Here is a 20,444-nt window from a genome sequence, read left to right as displayed (position 1 = left end):
CTAGGTTTGGTAAGGAATATACTAAAAATGTACAAGGCTATTCTTGGTTTTTGTGTTTTCTATTGGATTTGTGAGGCCTTGGTGCAGCAAAGCATAATTATATGGTTTATATCCTATTGTCTATAGAGTGCAAAAGAATTTTAACCAATTGGAAACTTTTAATGTTCAGGTTTTGTTTAAATATTTTATATGTATTTTATAGGAGCTATAGCTTATACAGTTTTGGTATATGGTAAACATATAATATTATATGACAATTATTTAATGTACCCATATCCCAAAAAAATTATATAAATATTATTAATAATTTGTCAACAGAGTATAGCGCAGTCGGTTACACCCAACGACAATGTGTTCAAAGTATTGCTGCTCTCTTAATTAACATCATTATTACTTCGCCTTTGACTCTTATTATGCTAATTGGGCATTTAGACCTGAGCTATAATAAATCAAACACAAACTCAGGAGAGTTTTTGTATTGCCATTATGAGTGCTCTCCACTAAGGAATCAATTAACTTTAACTAGCCATATTCAAGACCGTTATTGGCTTTAAGCTCTGCAATAACAAAATACTTGGCTAACTCTATTAGAAATGCATGAAAACTGATTCATAAATTGCATCAAAATTTGCGAAACTTTTAGATATTTCCCCATTTTAATAACAATCTATGCTAAAATCATAGTTGGCTTTTCTCCGCTTTTACATTGTTGGAAAAACTTTCGTTTGGGTGGAAAAACTTGTGGCATTCACTTTTGTTCTTTCGGCTGCATCAATGGAAAAACACAAGAAGAACAAAAAACGTATACGTATATATGCGAGAGTAAAATTGGGTTAGCCCAAAAATTGATATCAAAAATTGTTCAATTAGTTTTTACGTGCGCTCATCTCTTATTCGTTTTATGCTTTATGCATATTCTTAACAAAAGTTTTTCATTATTTTACGCATTGGAAATGTGCAACTTTTAACGTGGGAAAAACTTTTGCATCTATTGTAGCACCTGCGGGAATTTTCTTTTGCTTCACTTTTTTCGTATGCCTTTCACTATATATATTTTATTCGAAATAAATTTCCATTTTTTTGTGTCTGCTGCAGTTCAAGGAATTTTCGAACCATATAACATACGTATATGTATACGCCTTGTATATGCATATATGCAATATGTAAAACGTGAATGAATCGGGTCAAATTCCATCCATATGAATAATCATACCAAGAGTATAGAGAGTACTTTCAATAAACATATAAACATTTTAGCTCCATTTGCGAGACTTCAAATTGATTGAGAGAGCATATTATATTGACGTCCTCTGTGTGGGGTTATTTATCATATATTTTTCCTTTGTATGTGTAAACATACATAAGTGTAAGCTAAATGCTTTTGACTTGAGACAGATTCTGTGACTGAGGTAGTGTAAGGCAGGTTATATATGCACACACACACACACGCATACTTATACAGAAATCTATCTCCATAATGGATTGCACTTAACATGCCACACACACACACGCGCATTCCACACACACACACACACATACAGAGACAGAAACGGAGCAGAAACCGCAAGTGCAACGTGCACACAGCAGCATAGGTAATACATCATTTAAGTGTGGGCCATAAAAGTGGGCGTGGACTTGGGCGTGGAGTGGGTGACTCACCTGTGCAATGTAGTGATATTTTTGAAACAGCTTCTGCTCCTTCTGCTCCTTATTCGCCTTCAGCTTTGTCTATTGCGGCTGCTGTAATCCCAAAAATGCTTCTGTGGGCTCTGCGCTTCCCCTTCAGCTGCGGCTGTTGCCTTTTCTTTCTAATCCTTTGTTTATGTTTATGGTAATCCGCATGAATATCCAACTAGCACCAATACACAAGCGCACTCCGAAACACTTTATGCTTTACACACCGACACACCGACGCATACACATACATGCGATTCGTGCAATTGTATTTGCATAGATGGCGAATTTAAATTTCGTCACACATTACGTGGGCGGCATATGATTTGCCTATTTGCCTATTGTCAACTCTCTGTCGCACATACGCACTCACACACACAAAAACACGGCAAATGCGCGTACCGAACACACACACAAGCAAACACGCTCGCACACCTACAGGCGAGGGCCGCGCGTAAGCGTAACGGTTAATGTCCGAAATGCTCGTCGCAGTTAAGAATGTAGCGAGATTTTTGGCTGCTGTGTGTTTTGATTTAATTTCGAATTGCTTTTCGAAAGTGCAGTCGCGCGCGATTTGTTGTCTAACGGATTTGCATATGAAACCGCAATTATAATATGTATTTACACGAAATATCTTCACTTTATATTTACATAGCGTGCAAAATGCATTTCAGTATAATTTGGTGATTTTAATGCTCTAGCACATGTACATGTCAATCTATGCTAGAGAGCAGTTTAGTTTTTTTCGTTATTTTTTGCTGCTTTTGCTCAGCTCGACGAGTTTGCTATTGTCATAGAAATCTCCGCCCGACGCGTGCACCGCTCGCTTTGAAACTTCGGAAGTAACTGAATTCGCTTTCAGCAGAACAGCACCTGGTTGGGTCACCTCAACAACAGCAACAGAAGCAGCAGCAGCAGCGAATGAGAGAGCGAGTATGGGAGAGAGAGCGAGAGCGCGCGCAACAAACAGAGAGCAGAACCTAGTAAAAATCAACTTTTGTTTACAACGTTGTAGCCGGCTAGCGGCACTAGTGGCATCAAGAGGGGGTTTGTTTTGCCCAGAGCGCAAGCGTCACAGCTGAGCAAGAGAGTGCATGCGGCTGAGAGAGTGCCACTGTTAAGCAGCGCTTATCGTTTACATAATTTAATTTCCTTTTACTTAAGCACTTACAGTGGCAATCAAAATACCGAGAGAACCATAAATGCGGAGAGCATTCAGAGAGCCGAGTATGTTTGAGAAACAATGTTAACATCAGCAGAGCTAAGAGCTGTTAAATTATGTACGTGCTGTTGAAGTCAACAACAGCAGCGTAGCAGGTGCATTTGCGGCATATCAAAAACATTACGAACATGTAATTGACTATGTAAACGGCTGGAACTGTTATTAATGCCATACCTACATAGAGCTGTTAAACAGACTGTCGGTCCGGTGGCACTTAAAGTTCAAATGCCAAGCACGTATGCTAATTATGACAAAATAAATACATTTTCCGGTAAGATAATGCAAATGAATGTACATTAAACACCGACAAAATTCTATGACTGTAGAATATTTATTTATTTTTGGAGTCATTGACTGGGCTTTCATTAGATAATTATACATTTATTTAAGGCTGGGTACTGAGCGTCTTTTTAGGGAAGAAGAAAACTCAAGTGAACTGAGGGCTCATTGCAAACACTTTTATTTGCAGCATTAACCCATTTGTTGACGAGACACTTAACTCTATTTTTGCCCATTATTGCCCACATGAGTCCTCGTCAAACCACATACGGACTAACAGTTGGGTATGACTGGGAAGTCGGAGGCAGAGACACAGGCAATGGCCATGGAACGAACATCTTCCATAAAATGCAGCCTTTGCTTTTAGCAGTCTGTTAAGGCGCACAAACACCCAACGCCTCATTAACATTTCAAATTCATGGCAGTGTTGAACGTAAAACGACCCATTTGTCTGACATTAACAGCAGCAGCGCAGCAGCGGAGCAGCAGCCGTCGCTTTTACATTGCAAACCCAAACGAGCCATTAACATTTAAATTGATGGTAAGCACTTGCAGCTAAACTTAGCTCAGTTGCTGTTCTGCTAAGGAAATGTTAAGAAAGCTGCTGAAATTTCGAATAAATATCTAAATTCAATTATTCGCAGTACTCAATGCATTTATAAGTTATAGAACCAAATATTCAGTAAAAACATAAACTGAAATAAATAAATGTAACACAAAGGGGTTAAAATGATTTTATTTATTTTTTTATTATTCTTTTACCTCAACCAAAAATTCAAAGAAATCTAGTTCTTATTTTCTATGGATTCGTTAAAAGTTTTTATGCCCATGCATATACCCTTCCTCATTAGGTTTTTAATGGAAAAGAGGTATAAGAAGCCTACACACAAGATCAATTAAAAACTGGTATTTATTACGCCAGCAACATAAAACGCATTAAGAATCCTTCACTATGCATAAGTGCTATGGATATGGATCGACATCAATCTGCACAGCGCGCATCAGATATGCCTGTGGAATATGTAGGAAGCCTCAGCAATGTGTGCAGTCAGCATTCCGTCGCTGACCACAAACAGCAGCCCAGTGAGGCGGGAAATGCATCCATATTGAAAACCAGTTCCAAATCGAACCGAAATGCCATCGCACGGAAAGAACTGCAGAGAAAATGAGAGAGGGAGAGAGAGAGAGAGAAAGAGAGGAGAGTTCAGGCATACCAGTTGAAATAACAGCAGTGTGCTGCTAAGTATACCGGTCGCCTCTCACATTATGTCACACACTCAGTTGCTGTTGTTAACCAGTTGCGCTCTCTTCCTCTCGCTCGGCCTATCCAACGCAGTCGAGTGCGAATATGTGTGTGTGTCTGTGGGTGCGTATGTGTGTGTGTCACTAGCATCGCTATCCCTTCAACAGCATCGGCTGCTGTTAACAGTCAGTCACCCGCTGGCAAAGGCACTGTATAAAGCTTCCCCCATGCACAGTGTGGCCCCAATTCTGTTGACAGGCGACGACGAAGACGAGGCTGTGTTTTCAATGTCATTATTACTGTGGGGCTTGTGCGTGCGAGTGCCTGTGGTTTTGTATGTGTGAGAGAGCTTGCTGAGAGCATATCTCTGCAAATGCATTTCCATGCGGAGCACCAAATTGATTAGAGAGCGCAGAGCTTACAATGTAAATGTAACATGTGCGCTCATGTGAGCTCAGAGCTCTCTAAGCAGCTTAATGCTCTTCTCTTACTTTGCGCTCTAGCCGGTCTCTGCATGCTGTTTCTGCTGCTGCTGCTGATGGGGGGTCCTCTTGGCTGTCGTGGTTGTTGCTGTTTTTGTTGCTCTTGCTGAAATTGTACATTAATAAATGAGTGTTATATGCTTTGTCCTAGTTGACTTCATGACATTCATTCATTCATGGCATCGTCGGACGGCCGCGCTCTTCGTCCTCTCCTCCGACGTTGCAGGCGTCTTTTCCGTTCTCTCTTTTCGTGTTCTTCGGCTTGTTCAATGGCTTTTTAAATGGTCTTTGCCTTGCCGCACATCGTCTCTGTTAGCCATACTGTTGTGACCATTATTGTTGTTGTTGCTGTTGCTGCTTTGGTTAATTGGGTTTTATATTAACTAAATTGTGTATGTTTAACATTATTTATTATTTATTTGTCCTCTGTGTTTATTTATGTGCGTGCCTGCACATTTTATTTTGAATTCATTTCACATCATTTATCTATGCATTGTTTCTTTGTATTTTTTATTTTTTCATTCAAAGCATTTAAATTATTAATTATTTATGTTTTTTCTTTCTTTCTTTATTATTGATTTTACCATTAGTAATTGCATATTTTACTTTCTGTTCCTTTTTTTTTAATTAGCTGCACGGCTTTATCTGCTGATCCCTAGCATTCCGCCGGCCTTAATTGGCTTCATCATTTCACTGATGAAAGCAGCAGCAGTACAAAATGGTCTGTCAATCAATCAATCAATCACAACACAAATTGATAGATTGCAATTTTAAAAAGTGCCAACTCTATTGACTGCTGGGTTATCGCATTCAATTTACTTTAAAATACATAATTATCTCAGAATATAAAAGCGTGATAGATAGTTTACATATATTTTGCATCGTAGCTCGGAGCAGTTTATATATTATTCAGAATAATTCAGTACAAAACAGCAGTATGAATAGAATAAAATATTAAGAAAAGAAACCATAATGATTCGGATTTTTAAATAAAAACAAGTAAGAAAGCTCTAGTCGAGACTGCTCGACTACGAGATCCCCTGAACCCTACAAGCAACTGATATTTCAAAAATAATTAGCAAACACACACGCACACACACACGCATACAAACAAACACACGTGCACACATACACATGCAAACAAACAGACGCATACACACACACTCACATATACAGGCGATTGCGCTTGGGTTGCGCTGCAATGTTGGCAATATAATGAGAACTTATTTGTTGAATAATTTAATTTCTAGACGTACGATCGTAATGAAACTTTCAGAACGTAATCATAATGTTAAAATGTATGTGTATACCGAAGCACAAGTCTCTAGTATTTGATATACGACTTTTACAAAGATGAGGGTGAGGGGGTGGATTTAGGGGTGGGGGGTAAATTTTAACAAAAACCGAAATTGTATAAAATACATCTTTATATACATTTTAAATTTGGAGACTCTAGCTTGAAAGATGTAGGAGATATAATTTTTTAAGTGATCTTCGATAAGGTTTTTTATCGATAAAAAAATATCGGAATGAGTTATCGTTTTTTAGTGATAAACTCGATCTGCGCGTGATATATACGGACATTTAAAAAAAGTTGAAGTCTCTAGCTCTTATATCTTCTGAAATCGACGCGTTCATACATACGGACGGACGGACGGACGGACGGACGGACGGACGGACGGACAGACAGACGGACAGGGCCAAATCGACTCAGCTTATCGCCCCGATCAAGAATATATATACTTTGTGGGGTCTGCCACGCCTCCCTCTGCCTGTTACATACTTTTAACAAAACCATTATACCCTGATTTCCCATTTTCAATGGATTCAGGGTATAAAAAGAAGAAAATATATATATAAATTCAAAATATATTTTGTTACATATATATATTTTATTTTAAATAATCTATTATAATCTGTAAAAACCTTTTTAAAAAGTACTTGAACCTGTATAATAGTTAAATAAATCTCTTCCAATTGGGCAATTTTATTATTTATGAATTCTATTTGTTCTATTTTCGAAACCGACTAGTGAACATCTTCTCTGACTATTCCACATCTTTTATCTGCCTGGCGAATCTTTAATCCATTGACTACTGTAGCTGAGTGCTGATTGGTGGGCTGTTTGTGAACAGGTAGAGCGTTAAGTTTTCGCACACCTGTAAGTTGAAAAACTTGTTTAATGTGCTCGCCCTATGAGAGTGCCAAGAAACGCAGGCGAGGGGCGTGTTCAGAATGACCAATGCACTTGAGTGTCAGCAGAGGCGTTTGCAGCTACCCTCATGATCAGCGGAAGAAAGGTAATTGAACTCCCTTTCGAATTCCCAAAAGGTCCATTTATGAACAACGATCTGTCATTTTATCTCGGCTGATGCATAAATTGATGGCTTTATACACATGAAAAATATATGATGTGATGTTGATTTCGTTTCAAAGAAAATGCGGGATCTTGAAGGCAATTGCTTAAGCTGTTAAGAGACGGGAAAGAGAAATAGGCAGAGAGAGAGCGCGTATTTGATAGAGATAGATAAGATTAAATTCATATTTGTGACATGGCCTTGACATTCCGAATTTCGCTTACCTATAGTGAATGCATTTTTAATTGGACATTATCTTATGAGATTCATGTTGGAATTTCTCTGCTTATTGGAAAATGTGATATATGGTTGTGATTCGCAAACTTGAAATATAAAGCATCTATAAGAGATTTACTATAAATTATGAATATATTTTTATTTATTTTATTTTTGAAATTTTATATGTAAGCATGCACAATATTTATTTCGATAACTCATACTATTTATTTTTGTTAACTATATAAGATTATATACCTGTATTTAAAGAGTTTTAATATTCTATGCCACAGAAATGGCGATCTTTAAATCAATATACCTTTATTAAATTTTTTAATTTTATTAAAGAGTATTATTATTATTGCAATTTTTATGTAAATATAATTTTATTGATTTTTTGAACAGTAATTTTATCTGTTTATCTAACTAATTCATCAAAAACGAGTTTATTTCTTAATTATCCCCTAGTACCTAAATATATTCGAACAGCTTACATTTTTATGTTAATCTTACTTTTTATTAAATAGTAGCTAATATTTTATTCATTCGAATAAACATTTAAAATCATGAAAATATATGTATAAAAATTCTACATTTACAACTTTTTTCTTTATTAGTTAAGTATTTATATAAATACTATACTATTCAATTTTTGGCTAGTTTTTTCAGCTAACTTTCTCCCTTAAAAAAAATACCCATTCACTTCTATGGCTCTCTGTAAAATATATCCCATTTGTTCTTTGAAAGGGCAATTTAAATAATGTGTGGATATTTTTCAAAGGCCCAATGAGTTAATCTTTTGAAGTGCTTGCTATTTGTGCACACACTCGATATAAATATGGCATAGAGCTCATTTGAGTATAACTCGATAATTATTCATTTGAGAAATATGTTGAAATAATCATTCATCATTTGGTGGAAATGAAAAGCTTGAATAAGTTTTTGCACTTTAAATTCATTCGTGGCCATTTGCATGATGCATTTCCATTAATTTATATAAATTTTATGCAATTACTTTTGTTTATTTACTTGGCCATTACCAAGCTTCGTTCTTTCCATTGCCATTTCCATTTCCACTCCCATTCACTCTCTGCTGTGGCTCCCCCGGCTCTACTCGACTCCATTTGCAGTTCGTCTCTCTGTGTCCTTTTGCTGTTATGCTTTGTCTGTCCAACTGTCTGTGTGCGTGTGTGGATGTGTGTATGTGTGTGCGTCTGTTCATTGTGCAAGTGCATTGTCCTTGCGAAATATTTGGGTCACTTTTGTTGTCGCTGCTCAGTTTCGGCCCCGCCAGCTATTTTATTTTTTTGCCTCTCTGTAGAAACTTAATTTTTTATTGACTTGACAGTGGACAGTGGAGCTGGGGACACAATTTAAGCACGCATTGTTTGCGACACATGTTTGACGTGTACAAATTTAATTTAATTTATTTAAATAATTATGTGCCCGCCTTTGCAAAGCAGCGCCAAATTGCCAGCAACAAGGCCAGAACAATGGGGACGTTATGAGGACGAAAGGGGGTCGTTGAATAAGTTTTAATGATGATTGCTGCAACGTGGCAGCAAACGCGACCAACACACAGACACACACAAACACACTCACACACACACACACACACACACACACTCAGAAAGGAGACGTCGTGACCAAAACCGCATTTAAATTTGTCGCAGTTGCGTCAATGCATACCTGTACAGGACGACTTTGAGGACGTCGAGGACGACGACATCGGTTAGCGACTTGATGGCCAGTCAAGCAAGCAAGCACAAACTGCCAGGACAGCAACAAGAGACATCACACACACTCACACACACACACGCAAACACAGAGACAGACAGACATAGACGTCCAGCTAGATGGACACGTGCGAATGTCAAGAGAAATGGCCAGAATTGCGGTATGTTAGTGCAGGCAGAGCGTATGTACCTCGGTTGACTGAAAGAAGAAACGTCACTTTGTCAATCAGTCAGTCGGCCAGCCAGTCAGTGCGTCAATGGCAGTCAAATAATTGACAGTAGTTGCGTGTTTGTGCGGCCAATCATGCGCCACGGCTGACCAACTGAACAGCTGCTACCTAAATATTAGAGATGAGCGCGTGACACGCGACAACAAGGCTCACACTCCTTGAAATTTGAAATATTTCTAATGATATATCTGAGAAGCCTTTTATTTAATGTGTTACCATTTTAAATGAGTATATATACAAAATAACAAATGTAAATATAATTGTCATAAAAAGGCATAAATAAAATATAAAATAATAAATAATATTTAATGAAGAAATCTAATATCATATAATATAGACAGTAAAATAATAATTGCAAATAATCATTATTTAATAATGCTTAATAAAGTAAATTATTATTATAATTTTTGTTTTTTTTTTCATTTTTAAACTTTTCCCAAATAGGCATACTTTTTTCCGAACCTTTTTGAACTTTGAATTACATTATATAATGTATTTTATTTAACTGACTTTTTGTCTGAATTATTACAACGAAGTCCAAATCATCGTGACACGGCACTGCAAGTCCTTCTGGATTCACTAAATATTGCTTTGTACCCTGAACAGAGGCATGTTTATATTGTCATCAAATATGCTGGGTCTATATTGATATATAGTTAGTATGTACAAAACTAAGAGGGAATCGAATAGAAAACTAATTTCGGACACAAATTGTAGTTTGAATATAGAATATAGAAAATATTTAACACTAATGTAGATAAAGAAGGGTGCTCTTGAAAGAGGTTCTATTTGCATAAGCACTATAAATAGCCGAGACAATATTAGTATTTCAGTTCATTTCATGATTAATATAATTCATAATTATTCATATTATTTATTTATAATAAAAGATAATGTATAATGATAAAATTATACGTATAAATTTATAATAAATATTTATAATAAAATATGAATATGGATAACTATGGATTATATGAATCATGTAACTCATTTATGATATAACACAGATATGGATAACTATGGATAAATATGATTCATATAACTAATTTATAAGAAACACAGAGCATATCTTAATTCTGATAACTGTATGCCTATCAGATGTGAATCAATCGAAAGAGAATAGTTTTGATATAGAATATATGTTAGAGTGGAATATTGGTATATATATCGGTGTATATATATATGATCAAAGTACAAAGATAACAGTAATTTAGCACATACATATGTTAGAATAGAATATCTTTGTGATAGAAGTTGTTCCATTGCAACCTATATTCTGACAGCTATTTCTTGTAATATATTCCCATAGAGTATTTCATCTTCGGCGTGCCGAGGGTAGTTTTCATTCCTTGCACTTTTTTTTGCAACTACTCATCGTCAGAGGACAGCGTTTATTATGGCAGGCACGACACCCAGCTGCAGTCGCAGTCAAAGTCAGCGAACGAGTTATGTTGCGGCAAGAGGCAGGAAAAAACAGAGACAGAGACAGAAACAAGGAGAGAGAGAAAGAGTGAGAGGTAAAGTGCAAATGAGATAGAAGTCGGGGCAAGGCATGGATTTTAATTTTTATTGCACACCCGTCGTAATGGTCGAAATTGGTTAAGAAATTAGGGTAAATTAGGGGTTGGCAGTGTGTTATTAGAGACCCTGCTCCCAGCAGCACAATTTTGAGTGTGTGACTCGGCCTCTCGCATCTAACATATCTGCGTTTGTCTGCCCGATTTATACAAATACACATACATACATACACACAGAGCAGACGAAGGGGCGTTCGCCTGTGCGATGCATTGGCAACCCTGCACTCGAAAAATGCGACACTGGGCGACAATGTGGAACTGGGAAGACCACAGTGCCTCGAATCAGTCAGTCAATGCGTAAGCTTGCCAGTCATAGGCGTGGCAAGCAAAGGGGGTTGGCGGACAGATGGACAGACAGAGCGACAGACAGACAGACGATAATTAATGGTAGCACCGAGCGGAAAGTGTTTGACTAATCGATTGTTAATGAATGACAGTTAAATTGAAGGGGGACAGTCGCAGGAATCGTGCCAACTAAGTCTGACTCACTTAACCGTTACAATTGCTCTAAATTAATTCGATTCATGTTTTGTTCCGTTTGCCCATACATTTCTTTTTCCTTTTCAGGTCTAATTTTTTAGAACGATGGGAATGTTTTTCTAATGTGGGCAAATTGTTGGGTAATCAATATTAGCAACGATACTCATAGAGCAGAGAATCGAGAGTAGAAAATTAAGTAGGACGTAGTGTACCTAGATAAAGGTGGCTAATTTACCATCATGATAATCAAACAAGTATTTTAAATTTTAAGGAATACATTCGAATGTAGCACTACTTATAAAAATATATATCAAATATATATATATATATATCAAAAACAGTTTTGTTAGCACCGAAGCCCTTAAATGAGTCTAGAAAGTTCCCATTCACCATTTCTGAAGCTCCATAAGAAACGAACTGCAATCAATCTTAAACATAAGCCAAATAAACCAAGGAAATTCAAAGCTAACTGGGTTTTGACCTCATACAGTCCCAAGTGAGGCAACACCAAATATACCTTGTTGACAAGTTATAGGCTTATCAACAACAATAACCAAAGGTCTCTGAGCTGTCGAGGAATCAGATAATCTTGAAATGCTATAATACTGAAAAACAATAGAATGAATAACAGATAAATCGAGACTTAAGAAAAATATTCTAATTTAAATGCGCTAGAGAGTAGAAGGCAACCAGCTGCAACAAATAAACTAAAACGAAAATAATACAACCAAATTAAATATAATATACAAAAAAAAAAAAAGAAGAAAACATTGAGTTTTTAATCTGTAACTGTATATTTAATTTATTTTCCTACATTACAATATATTTTTCCACCAGCTGGTTTTATTCACAATTTTATTTAATGCCAAAAAAAAGAAAACATAAAAAACATTTCCATTTTTAGCAACCAGTATTTACATAAGGCTATTCAATAGAAATCAATTACATAGCATCAAAGCTCTTCTCTTTGAATTTTTCTCGCTTGTGGCTTGAATTGAGTTTATATTTAACATCCAGCAGAGCAAAACAAGTTAATTGGCTTGACTTTTATTTAAATAACAGAGTAAACAATATTAAATACCTGAGAGGAGCGAAATTAGATATTCCATCAATACTTCTGTTTCTACTAGACATAAATTCCAGCAACTTTTAATTTGCCAAAGCCTTTGTGGACTCAACAAAATGGAGAAAAGCAACAAGTTTAACAAAAATTCAGTTGGAAATACCTTTTGGCATTCCTTGACTACGCCACTGATATTGCTCTTGCTCTTGCTCTTGTTGTTGCTGTTGTTGCTGAAATTGTTGTCAAGTGGCCCGCTGGCCCGCATTTATGATATGCAGTAAGTGAAGGACGTGTCCACCACACTGATGATGGCCAGTCAGGCTTGGCCCAGTTGGCCAGCCCCCCAATTGGTAGCTGCTGCTGCAAAGGCCTTCATTTCCTGTCCGGCCTCGGCAGTCAGGCAGGCTTCAATTTATTAATTTCGAAAGAAATTATTTTATAACTACAGACGGAACCAGAGCCGGAGTCGCAGCTGGAGTTGAAGCTGAAACGATTGGGACAGGGCCACTTGGCCCGCTTGTTGCATATAATTAGAATGCCTGGGATTTTTGTGGCAGGAGCTCTCCATTCGTGACGCCGAGGCGCCGAGAGCTCTGTCTGGGCGTTGACATGCTCTGACACAAATTACCTCATCGCCAAGGCGAGAGCTAATCAAAGCAAAACATGTCGCAGGCAAATTGCTTCGATAAAACGATAAAGAAAAAAAGTAAAAAGTAGAAAGTAAAAATAAAAATCGCACGCAAATGCGAGAGTAAATATTTAATTTAATTCGGTCGATGGGGCCGAGCCGTTTGCGGTTCTGTGTGGGCGTTGGCATTTGACGTGTGTAATAGCAGGCAATATCAATTTGTTTTATGAATTGCAATGGCAATAACTTGGAGTTGGGCCTCACGACCCCACAGACAGATAGACAGACAGCGAGACAGATAAACAACAACCCCAACGGCGTGCAGCAAGTGGCAAGTGCGTCGAGAAAGGTCGAGGCGGTGCTGGGTGCGAGGGTAGAGTATGCCAATACATTTTGCACATTTCTTCCGCTTCATTTCCTGTAAAGGAGCGTAAATTCATAGTGATTGGATTTTATCAGCATGGCCTCATCTTTGACACACTCGCACGATAGATCGAGCGACGCTTACGTCTGATATTCCGAATCGGAAACTGAAACTGAGACTCTAACTGGGATAGGACATGAGCATGGACATGCCAATCGATTCGTTACGCAAGTGAAAAATTATATTTCTTGCGTATTTTTTATGTGCGGACATTACTGCAAAATTGTTCGATATGTTTGGCTTTTTGGGCTATACCCATTGAACATTTACTCGAAAAGGGGTTGGATGATTTATAGTGAGAGTAGATGATAAAGGGAAGAGCGCTTTTAAGGGAGGTAGACATCGTATGGTTATGGTTGCATGTGTTTAAGCAGAACTGTTTAGAAGTTGAGGTATTTGATAGTCGGATAGTTATTTATGATGCCGAAAGTATGTTTACACCTAAGTCTAGCATTTGCGACATAGAAGTTGGGCTATTCAATAGTCGGATAGTATTACATGTATAAAGTCTACAGCTGATTCTGCATAGAAGTTGGGGTATTTCGGATAGTTCTGCAGAGAAGTTCGGGTATTTGATAGCTGGATAGTTATGTGGATTTCAGCATACGTATAACTTAAGCTGGCTCTAAATTTTTCTACATATATACTACTTACTACATATATATACTCGAATGCAATATATGTATGTTTACAGCTGATTCTAGCTTTTACTGCATAGAAGTTGAGGTATTAGATAGTCAGATACTTATTTCTGGTGCAGCATACCTAGCATTACTTACCTTGAAATTTAGTAAATGATAATATATCTGATTAGAAACCGTCTAGAAATATTTATAACTCGAGTTCTATAGGGTGCCTATTACCTATTACTTATTACCTTTACCATACCTTATCTATTTAATAAGTTTATTATTAATGACATCGGAATATTCCGCAAAAAGAAAAGTGTCCAATTTAACAGTACAGGGTATCCACAAGTCTATCAATTGCTGTTTAGTACACCATAACTTGTTTCAATTTTATGACATTCGTTCTTTTTTTCACACGGCTTTTGGCTTTTGTCAACTTTAGCCAAATTGTTGGCATGTGGCAGGGTTTGTCTTCGAATTTGATTTAATGCTGCATTTACATCGAAGCAGAGAATGAAGAAGCAATGGAAGGATAACAAAAAATAACAACAACAACAACAACAACAGAAGAAGCGAACTGAAACAACATCAACATTCATGACAGAGCGGGTAATTGGCCAGAGGGGATTGTATCTCAGGCAGCTCATCTCTTGACTTTGATGCATAAGTCACAAGTTTGCCATGTTGATCGGTTGCGCCTGATAAATGCGGCGATTGGATTAGAATATTGCTGGCCTCTAAGCTGGTGGGCGTGGTCAGGCGTGCGCTCTACCCCAGCTGACAAATTGAAATTGTGCCAGTGCCAGTGCCATGCCACAGCATCAAGACGGGGGAAAGTTGAAGCAGCCGCAGCATGGAAATTGAAAGCTGTCATGCCTTAAAAAATAGCGCAGCTGTTGAACATATCTAACACATCTAAGCCGGGGCTTAACTGGGGCGTTCCTCTAATCGAAGGGCCAGGCACAGCACAAGCCCATGCAATTGCTTTTTGCATGCCAGCTGAGTCCTTTGGCGGATTTGTCACACTTCCACAGACGTAACTGCTCAGGACATCCAGGTCCACCTATGCCAGGATTTCATTTCCGCAAACTCTCTGCATAATCTTCTTTACAAACAAGTTGTGTTTTTTTCCGAGTTTTCTTTTCATTTCTGTTATCTTTTCTGACAACAAATCTGAAAGTCTTTTGTATTCCATTATCGTGATTTATTGAAAATCATAGCTTTAAGATATTGTAGTATAAGAAAACATTTTTATTTAAATTTACATATTTATTGATTGATTGATCGATTGAGAATTGGCGTAAAGGTAAGTAGAAACCCTTAACTACGTTAATATTATAAAAAAAAAAAAAACAAAGATAAGCTAAATTTAAACTCAGGGTTTACTAAACATGTAAAAACATTTGAATTGGCAGAACAAGGCCAACATACTATAAAAAGCTAGAGACGATATATTATAATTATATAATTAAAAATGGAATATAAATGTTTCTTATTTTGTTTTTTAATAAATTTTTTATTCATTTTTTATTTATTTGATTAGTTTATATATATATATATATATATATATATTATATTTATTTATTTTTTATATTTTAGCTATTTATTATTGATTCATTTTTTAGTTCTTTAATTAGTTTATTAACTATTTATTTATTTATATATTTATGTACTTCTTTGTTTATATTTTTTATATTTATTTAGTCATACAATTATTTATTTTCTCTTTAATTATTTATTTAATATTTAGTCATTTTTATATTTTTTAATTTATTTTGGTTTTATTTTATCTTATTTTTATTATTATTATTTATTATTACTACATATTATTGTTATCTTATTTATTTATTTTTATTTTTTGCTACAACTCATTTTATAACTTATTACAAATAATAACTTATAATATTATTTATTTCTCTAGAGAACTTAAACCTTAATTTAGGTACTTGTACGAGAAATCACTAATTTAACAAACAATTTTATTTGGTTTTCTGTAATTTTTATCAGTTAGTAACAGTCAATTAATTTAAAGAAATAAAACAAAAGTTATTTAATAATTGATTCCCCATAGTAAAGACCATAAAGCAGCAGCAGAAACAATAGCACCACAAAGTGTCCAGGAGACGACAGGCGAGCAACTGTGAATATTTGTGGATGTGTTGGTGCAGGAACTCTTCACTAAGCATATCCAAAATATCAGTAAAATGAACGGAAAGCACACGGTTTTCTTAGTCAGGCCAAGTAGAGCAGTCTTTCCCTGCATTCCCTATATAAATATTTGGTTAGCAAAATTGTTAATAACGATAAATATCGTTAGATAATACGATGGTGCAGATGGTACAGTTGATGATGAATGCCTGGAGATTGCCTCCGTGGGCATTCAGAAATTTCAATAAAGGATTATATATTTTCGTCAAAGTCAAACCAAAGCGAACAGCATTTTCGGTTGTCGCATAGTTTTTGTGTTCAACCGCAATTCGAACCCAACAATTTGATATGCTTAAAGTGAACAGCAATTCCACTTCAGTCACGAAATCCCCTGGCCAGGCTCGGTTCTGACCAGCCCCATCACTTTAATTTAAATTTGATTACAAGTCAAATTTATAGCCCGCATCGCCAGCAGAGGACCCTCTGCCGCCTAGCTCCCGAACGCAGACCCAGGCTTTCCCACACTAAGCGGGAAATAACACCGAAGGCTTTGCGCACAACATATGTAGCTTGAAATGGCATTGGAAAGCGGCCAAGTGCCACGACCCCCGGCCAGGCGACCGTCATTAACCACAAATCCTTTACTTAACAGTACGTAAATTTTTGGCACAGGCCACCGCCTCCAAGATAAGCGATATACCAAGACCCCAATGCCCACACTGGAAAAAGGGAGCGCTATACTCTATGTATATATATATATATATGTATATATGTGCGTGCTTATATCGTGTGACCTTGAGAGCAGCACTAACATTTAAGGACTTTGTTGGGGTCTGGCACGCATAGACTCTATGTGAGACAGAGAGAGAGAGACAGAGAGAGAGCGAGAGGGAGAGGGAGAAGGAGAAGCCACTGAGTCGTAAAGAGCAACAACTGTCGCCTGTGAGGCGAACCGTCTAATTAAACACTCACATACAGACATAAATTTGGGTCACATCATTAAATAAATATAAATGGGACGCCGCTCTGTCTGCCAGCGACACTCGCTCTGGCTCGAGGTCTGGCTCCTGGTTCTGGCTGGGGCTCTGCCTGAAATTGTGTTTTTGTTTGTTTTTGCTTTGCTTTTTTAACATGATGATTTACATAAAATCAACAGCGAAAAGTTAATTTATTTCAAGCCTTTGCTGTTGGCCCTAACTTGACTTTCCGACGTCATCCTTTGCCAAAGGATAACCATGCATCTTTCAAGCGGGCACCTCAATTAAGATATTAAGCTGCTATTGCATGAGCAGCTCTGATATAATACACGATTCACACGCACACACACATACACAGACAGACAGACACACATACAAGCATACTTAAGCGCTCCCCAGTGCGCTGGAGCTTAAAACTTCTGCTGTGCGTGGCGTGCAAATATTGTAGCATACTTTTTGGGGCTCAGCACTTGGGGTCTAATTTTATTGCTGCCTATTATAACGTGTAGATATGTTTGCATGCCTACTTACATATGAGCGTGTCAACTTTTGAAGCCAAGCGATTTACGCCTGTGCACACACGCACACACACACACACACACGAACAGACACACACATATACAAATCTGCACAAATGTGAAGCTCAAAGCAGCTCGCAACATATGTAGAAGACTTTGTGCGACGTCCTGTTTGTTTATTAGCATGTGGCGGCAACATGTCCCTCTGCCACACTCTCTCTCTCACACATTCTTTCCCTCTCTCTCTCTCTCTCGCACACTGTGCGCGAGAGCCCGACTCTTGTTGTCCTTCGTCCATATCTTTGTGTCTCTGTGGCTGTGCAAATTTTATATAATTACACTTTGCGCATTTTCACAATGAAGTAACAATGTTTTAATTAAACCATTGGAAAGCCAAATAACTCTTGTGTGTTGCGGGATTCCCAGGAAACAGGCAAACGCACAGACAAACAAACAAACAAACAAACGGTTTAGCGATAAGCGCCAAAAACCAAACAAGCTACACACACACACACACACACACATACCCATACACACAGATGACTGCAGTCTGTCAACCGTTCACAGAATCCAACAGAACCGTACTCGATATATATGTGTGTGGGAAAACATCGGATGCACAGGACACATACACGAAAAGGACATGAAGCGCTTTTGACACAAAGACAAATTATTGTTATTAATCCAACTTAATAATGATTTTATATACGTACATAAATATATATGTATTCAATTAGAGATGCGAAGATTACTAGCAGCGTGAGGAAAACTAGCAGAAGGACCTTTACTTTTCCACTAGTTGAATTTAATAAAATAGTGAAATAAATAAAAATTAAAAGAGAAACTACCATCTGTTAGAGGTATGTCTATTCACTTAAAATGGGACCTCTTCAATACAAGCAGACAGTAAAATCTTTACTCTTTATACACTTATGTTGCTATCGATTGAGTGCTAATGCGGTCTAAAGACATAAACGGAGCTATAATGATAAACATGCAGTGTGGATATGCAGAGTGGATATACAGTGCATAACAAAAAAATATACTAAATAACATAGCATAACAAATATTATAAATAATAAATTTTTCAATGAAACTCGAATGTCAATTTTTAATGAAAGCCTGATTTTTTTTATTCATTAATTTTTTCTGTTCTTTTAGTGTATAATAAAATATAGTAGATCTTATATTTGAAAAAGAAATTCTACAATCTTTTATTTACTTTCTTATAATTTCAATTAAAATTATATATTTTCTTTAATTATTCCCATATATGTAAAATTAGTTTAGGTTGACACTAATGGCAGAAGAAAGCTTGTTAAATGATGTATATAAAACAATGTGTCCAGGGTATAAAAAGATCGTTACCCATGTGAAATTGCATTTTGCTTTCATTATATTTAATTTAAAAATTCAAGATGCATTAAAAATAAATTCAGTACAATATAAAGGATTCAATAGTCAAAATGTCGAAGAAATATATATACATATTCTAATCTGAACACAATTGAGTTGATAAATTTAAGAGAATATGAGAACATAAGATGGAGATTCTGGCTATGAGGAGATCATGAATTCGTATGACAGTAGCTTTATAAATATTAAGCATTTCGGCCTTGCCTTTAACATTTACTCCGACTTTAACTTGGAAAAAGACAAGCAGTCGAGACGAGCAAGGCCAGACAGCTCAATTATTTATACTGCTCAAAGTTCGCATTGCAAATGATTTGAATTTCTAATGATCTCGGCAAATTTATTGAACGGCAGCCAAAGTTGCTCGAGCATGGATTAGCAGCTTAACAATTCGCTTTGGTTAAATAAAACATAATTGAAATAAGTACATCTAAAATGTGGCCAACTAACGCATATTAAAGCCAGTGCTAACAACCGTTTCGCCTCAGCTACAGTTAACACTTGAAAAAATTGGCAACACTTCTGGGCCAACGCGTCGGGCTGCGCTGCGCTGCATCGTTCAGCTTTCAGTGTAGCGTGAACGCGCCAAGAACTTGCAACACATGCGAGCGAGGCTCCGAAATGTATGCTATATAAGATGCATGCAGCGTAATGCTGAAGGCCATGGGAGTGGCAGGCGTTGCCTGTTATATGAATTAACACAGAATGAAACGCACAAACGCCCTTGACAGAGTGCTCCCTCTGTCCCGTTCCCCCCTCTTCCCCCTCCCGACAACAAGTATTTCTACTTCTATTCCGCAAATTGCGCACGAAGCTTAAATTGAATTGTTAAGCTGGCGCTGGACGGGATTGAGAGTCGAGGCCGGAGTTGGGGCTGGAGTTGGTGGTGCAACCACGCATACTTGAAGCTGCGGCTGCTGCATTTCAACTCTATTTCATAGATACTCTTACACTGACGCGCAACTTTGGCTGTGGATGGCAAGCGAAATTGCAATGCCTTTGTCAGCGCTGCGTTTGTTTTATCTAATTGCTCGCCCACATGTAGCCCCAAACCCCCATGTACATGAAACATATACACACACACATAAGGAAACGCTCGTTTGGCGAGCAGATAAAGTATCTGCTTATATACGACGCATAGTTTATCT

General features: G+C 37.1%; 2 protein-coding genes across 2 annotated transcripts in view; both read right to left on the bottom strand.

Moving 5' to 3' along the window:
- The window catches only part of olf413 (DBH like monooxygenase olf413), a 144,858-nt gene extending 142,330 nt beyond the window's left edge, over positions 1–2,528 (bottom strand). The window contains exon 1 of the mRNA XM_018102291.3: positions 1,660–2,528. The gene's annotated coding sequence lies outside the window, so the exon portion shown is untranslated. The remainder of the gene's footprint in view (positions 1–1,659) is intronic.
- Positions 1–20,444, bottom strand: part of endos (endosulfine alpha) — a 107,702-nt gene that overhangs the window by 14,537 nt on the left and 72,721 nt on the right. The window lies entirely within an intron of this gene.

This window comes from Drosophila navojoa, chromosome 4 (assembly GCF_054131105.1).
Source record: "Drosophila navojoa isolate 15081-1374.11 chromosome 4, UAZ_NAV_1.0, whole genome shotgun sequence".
In the NCBI taxonomy this organism is placed as follows: domain Eukaryota; kingdom Metazoa; phylum Arthropoda; class Insecta; order Diptera; family Drosophilidae; genus Drosophila; species Drosophila navojoa.
This window is presented reverse-complemented; position numbering and strand designations above follow the sequence as displayed.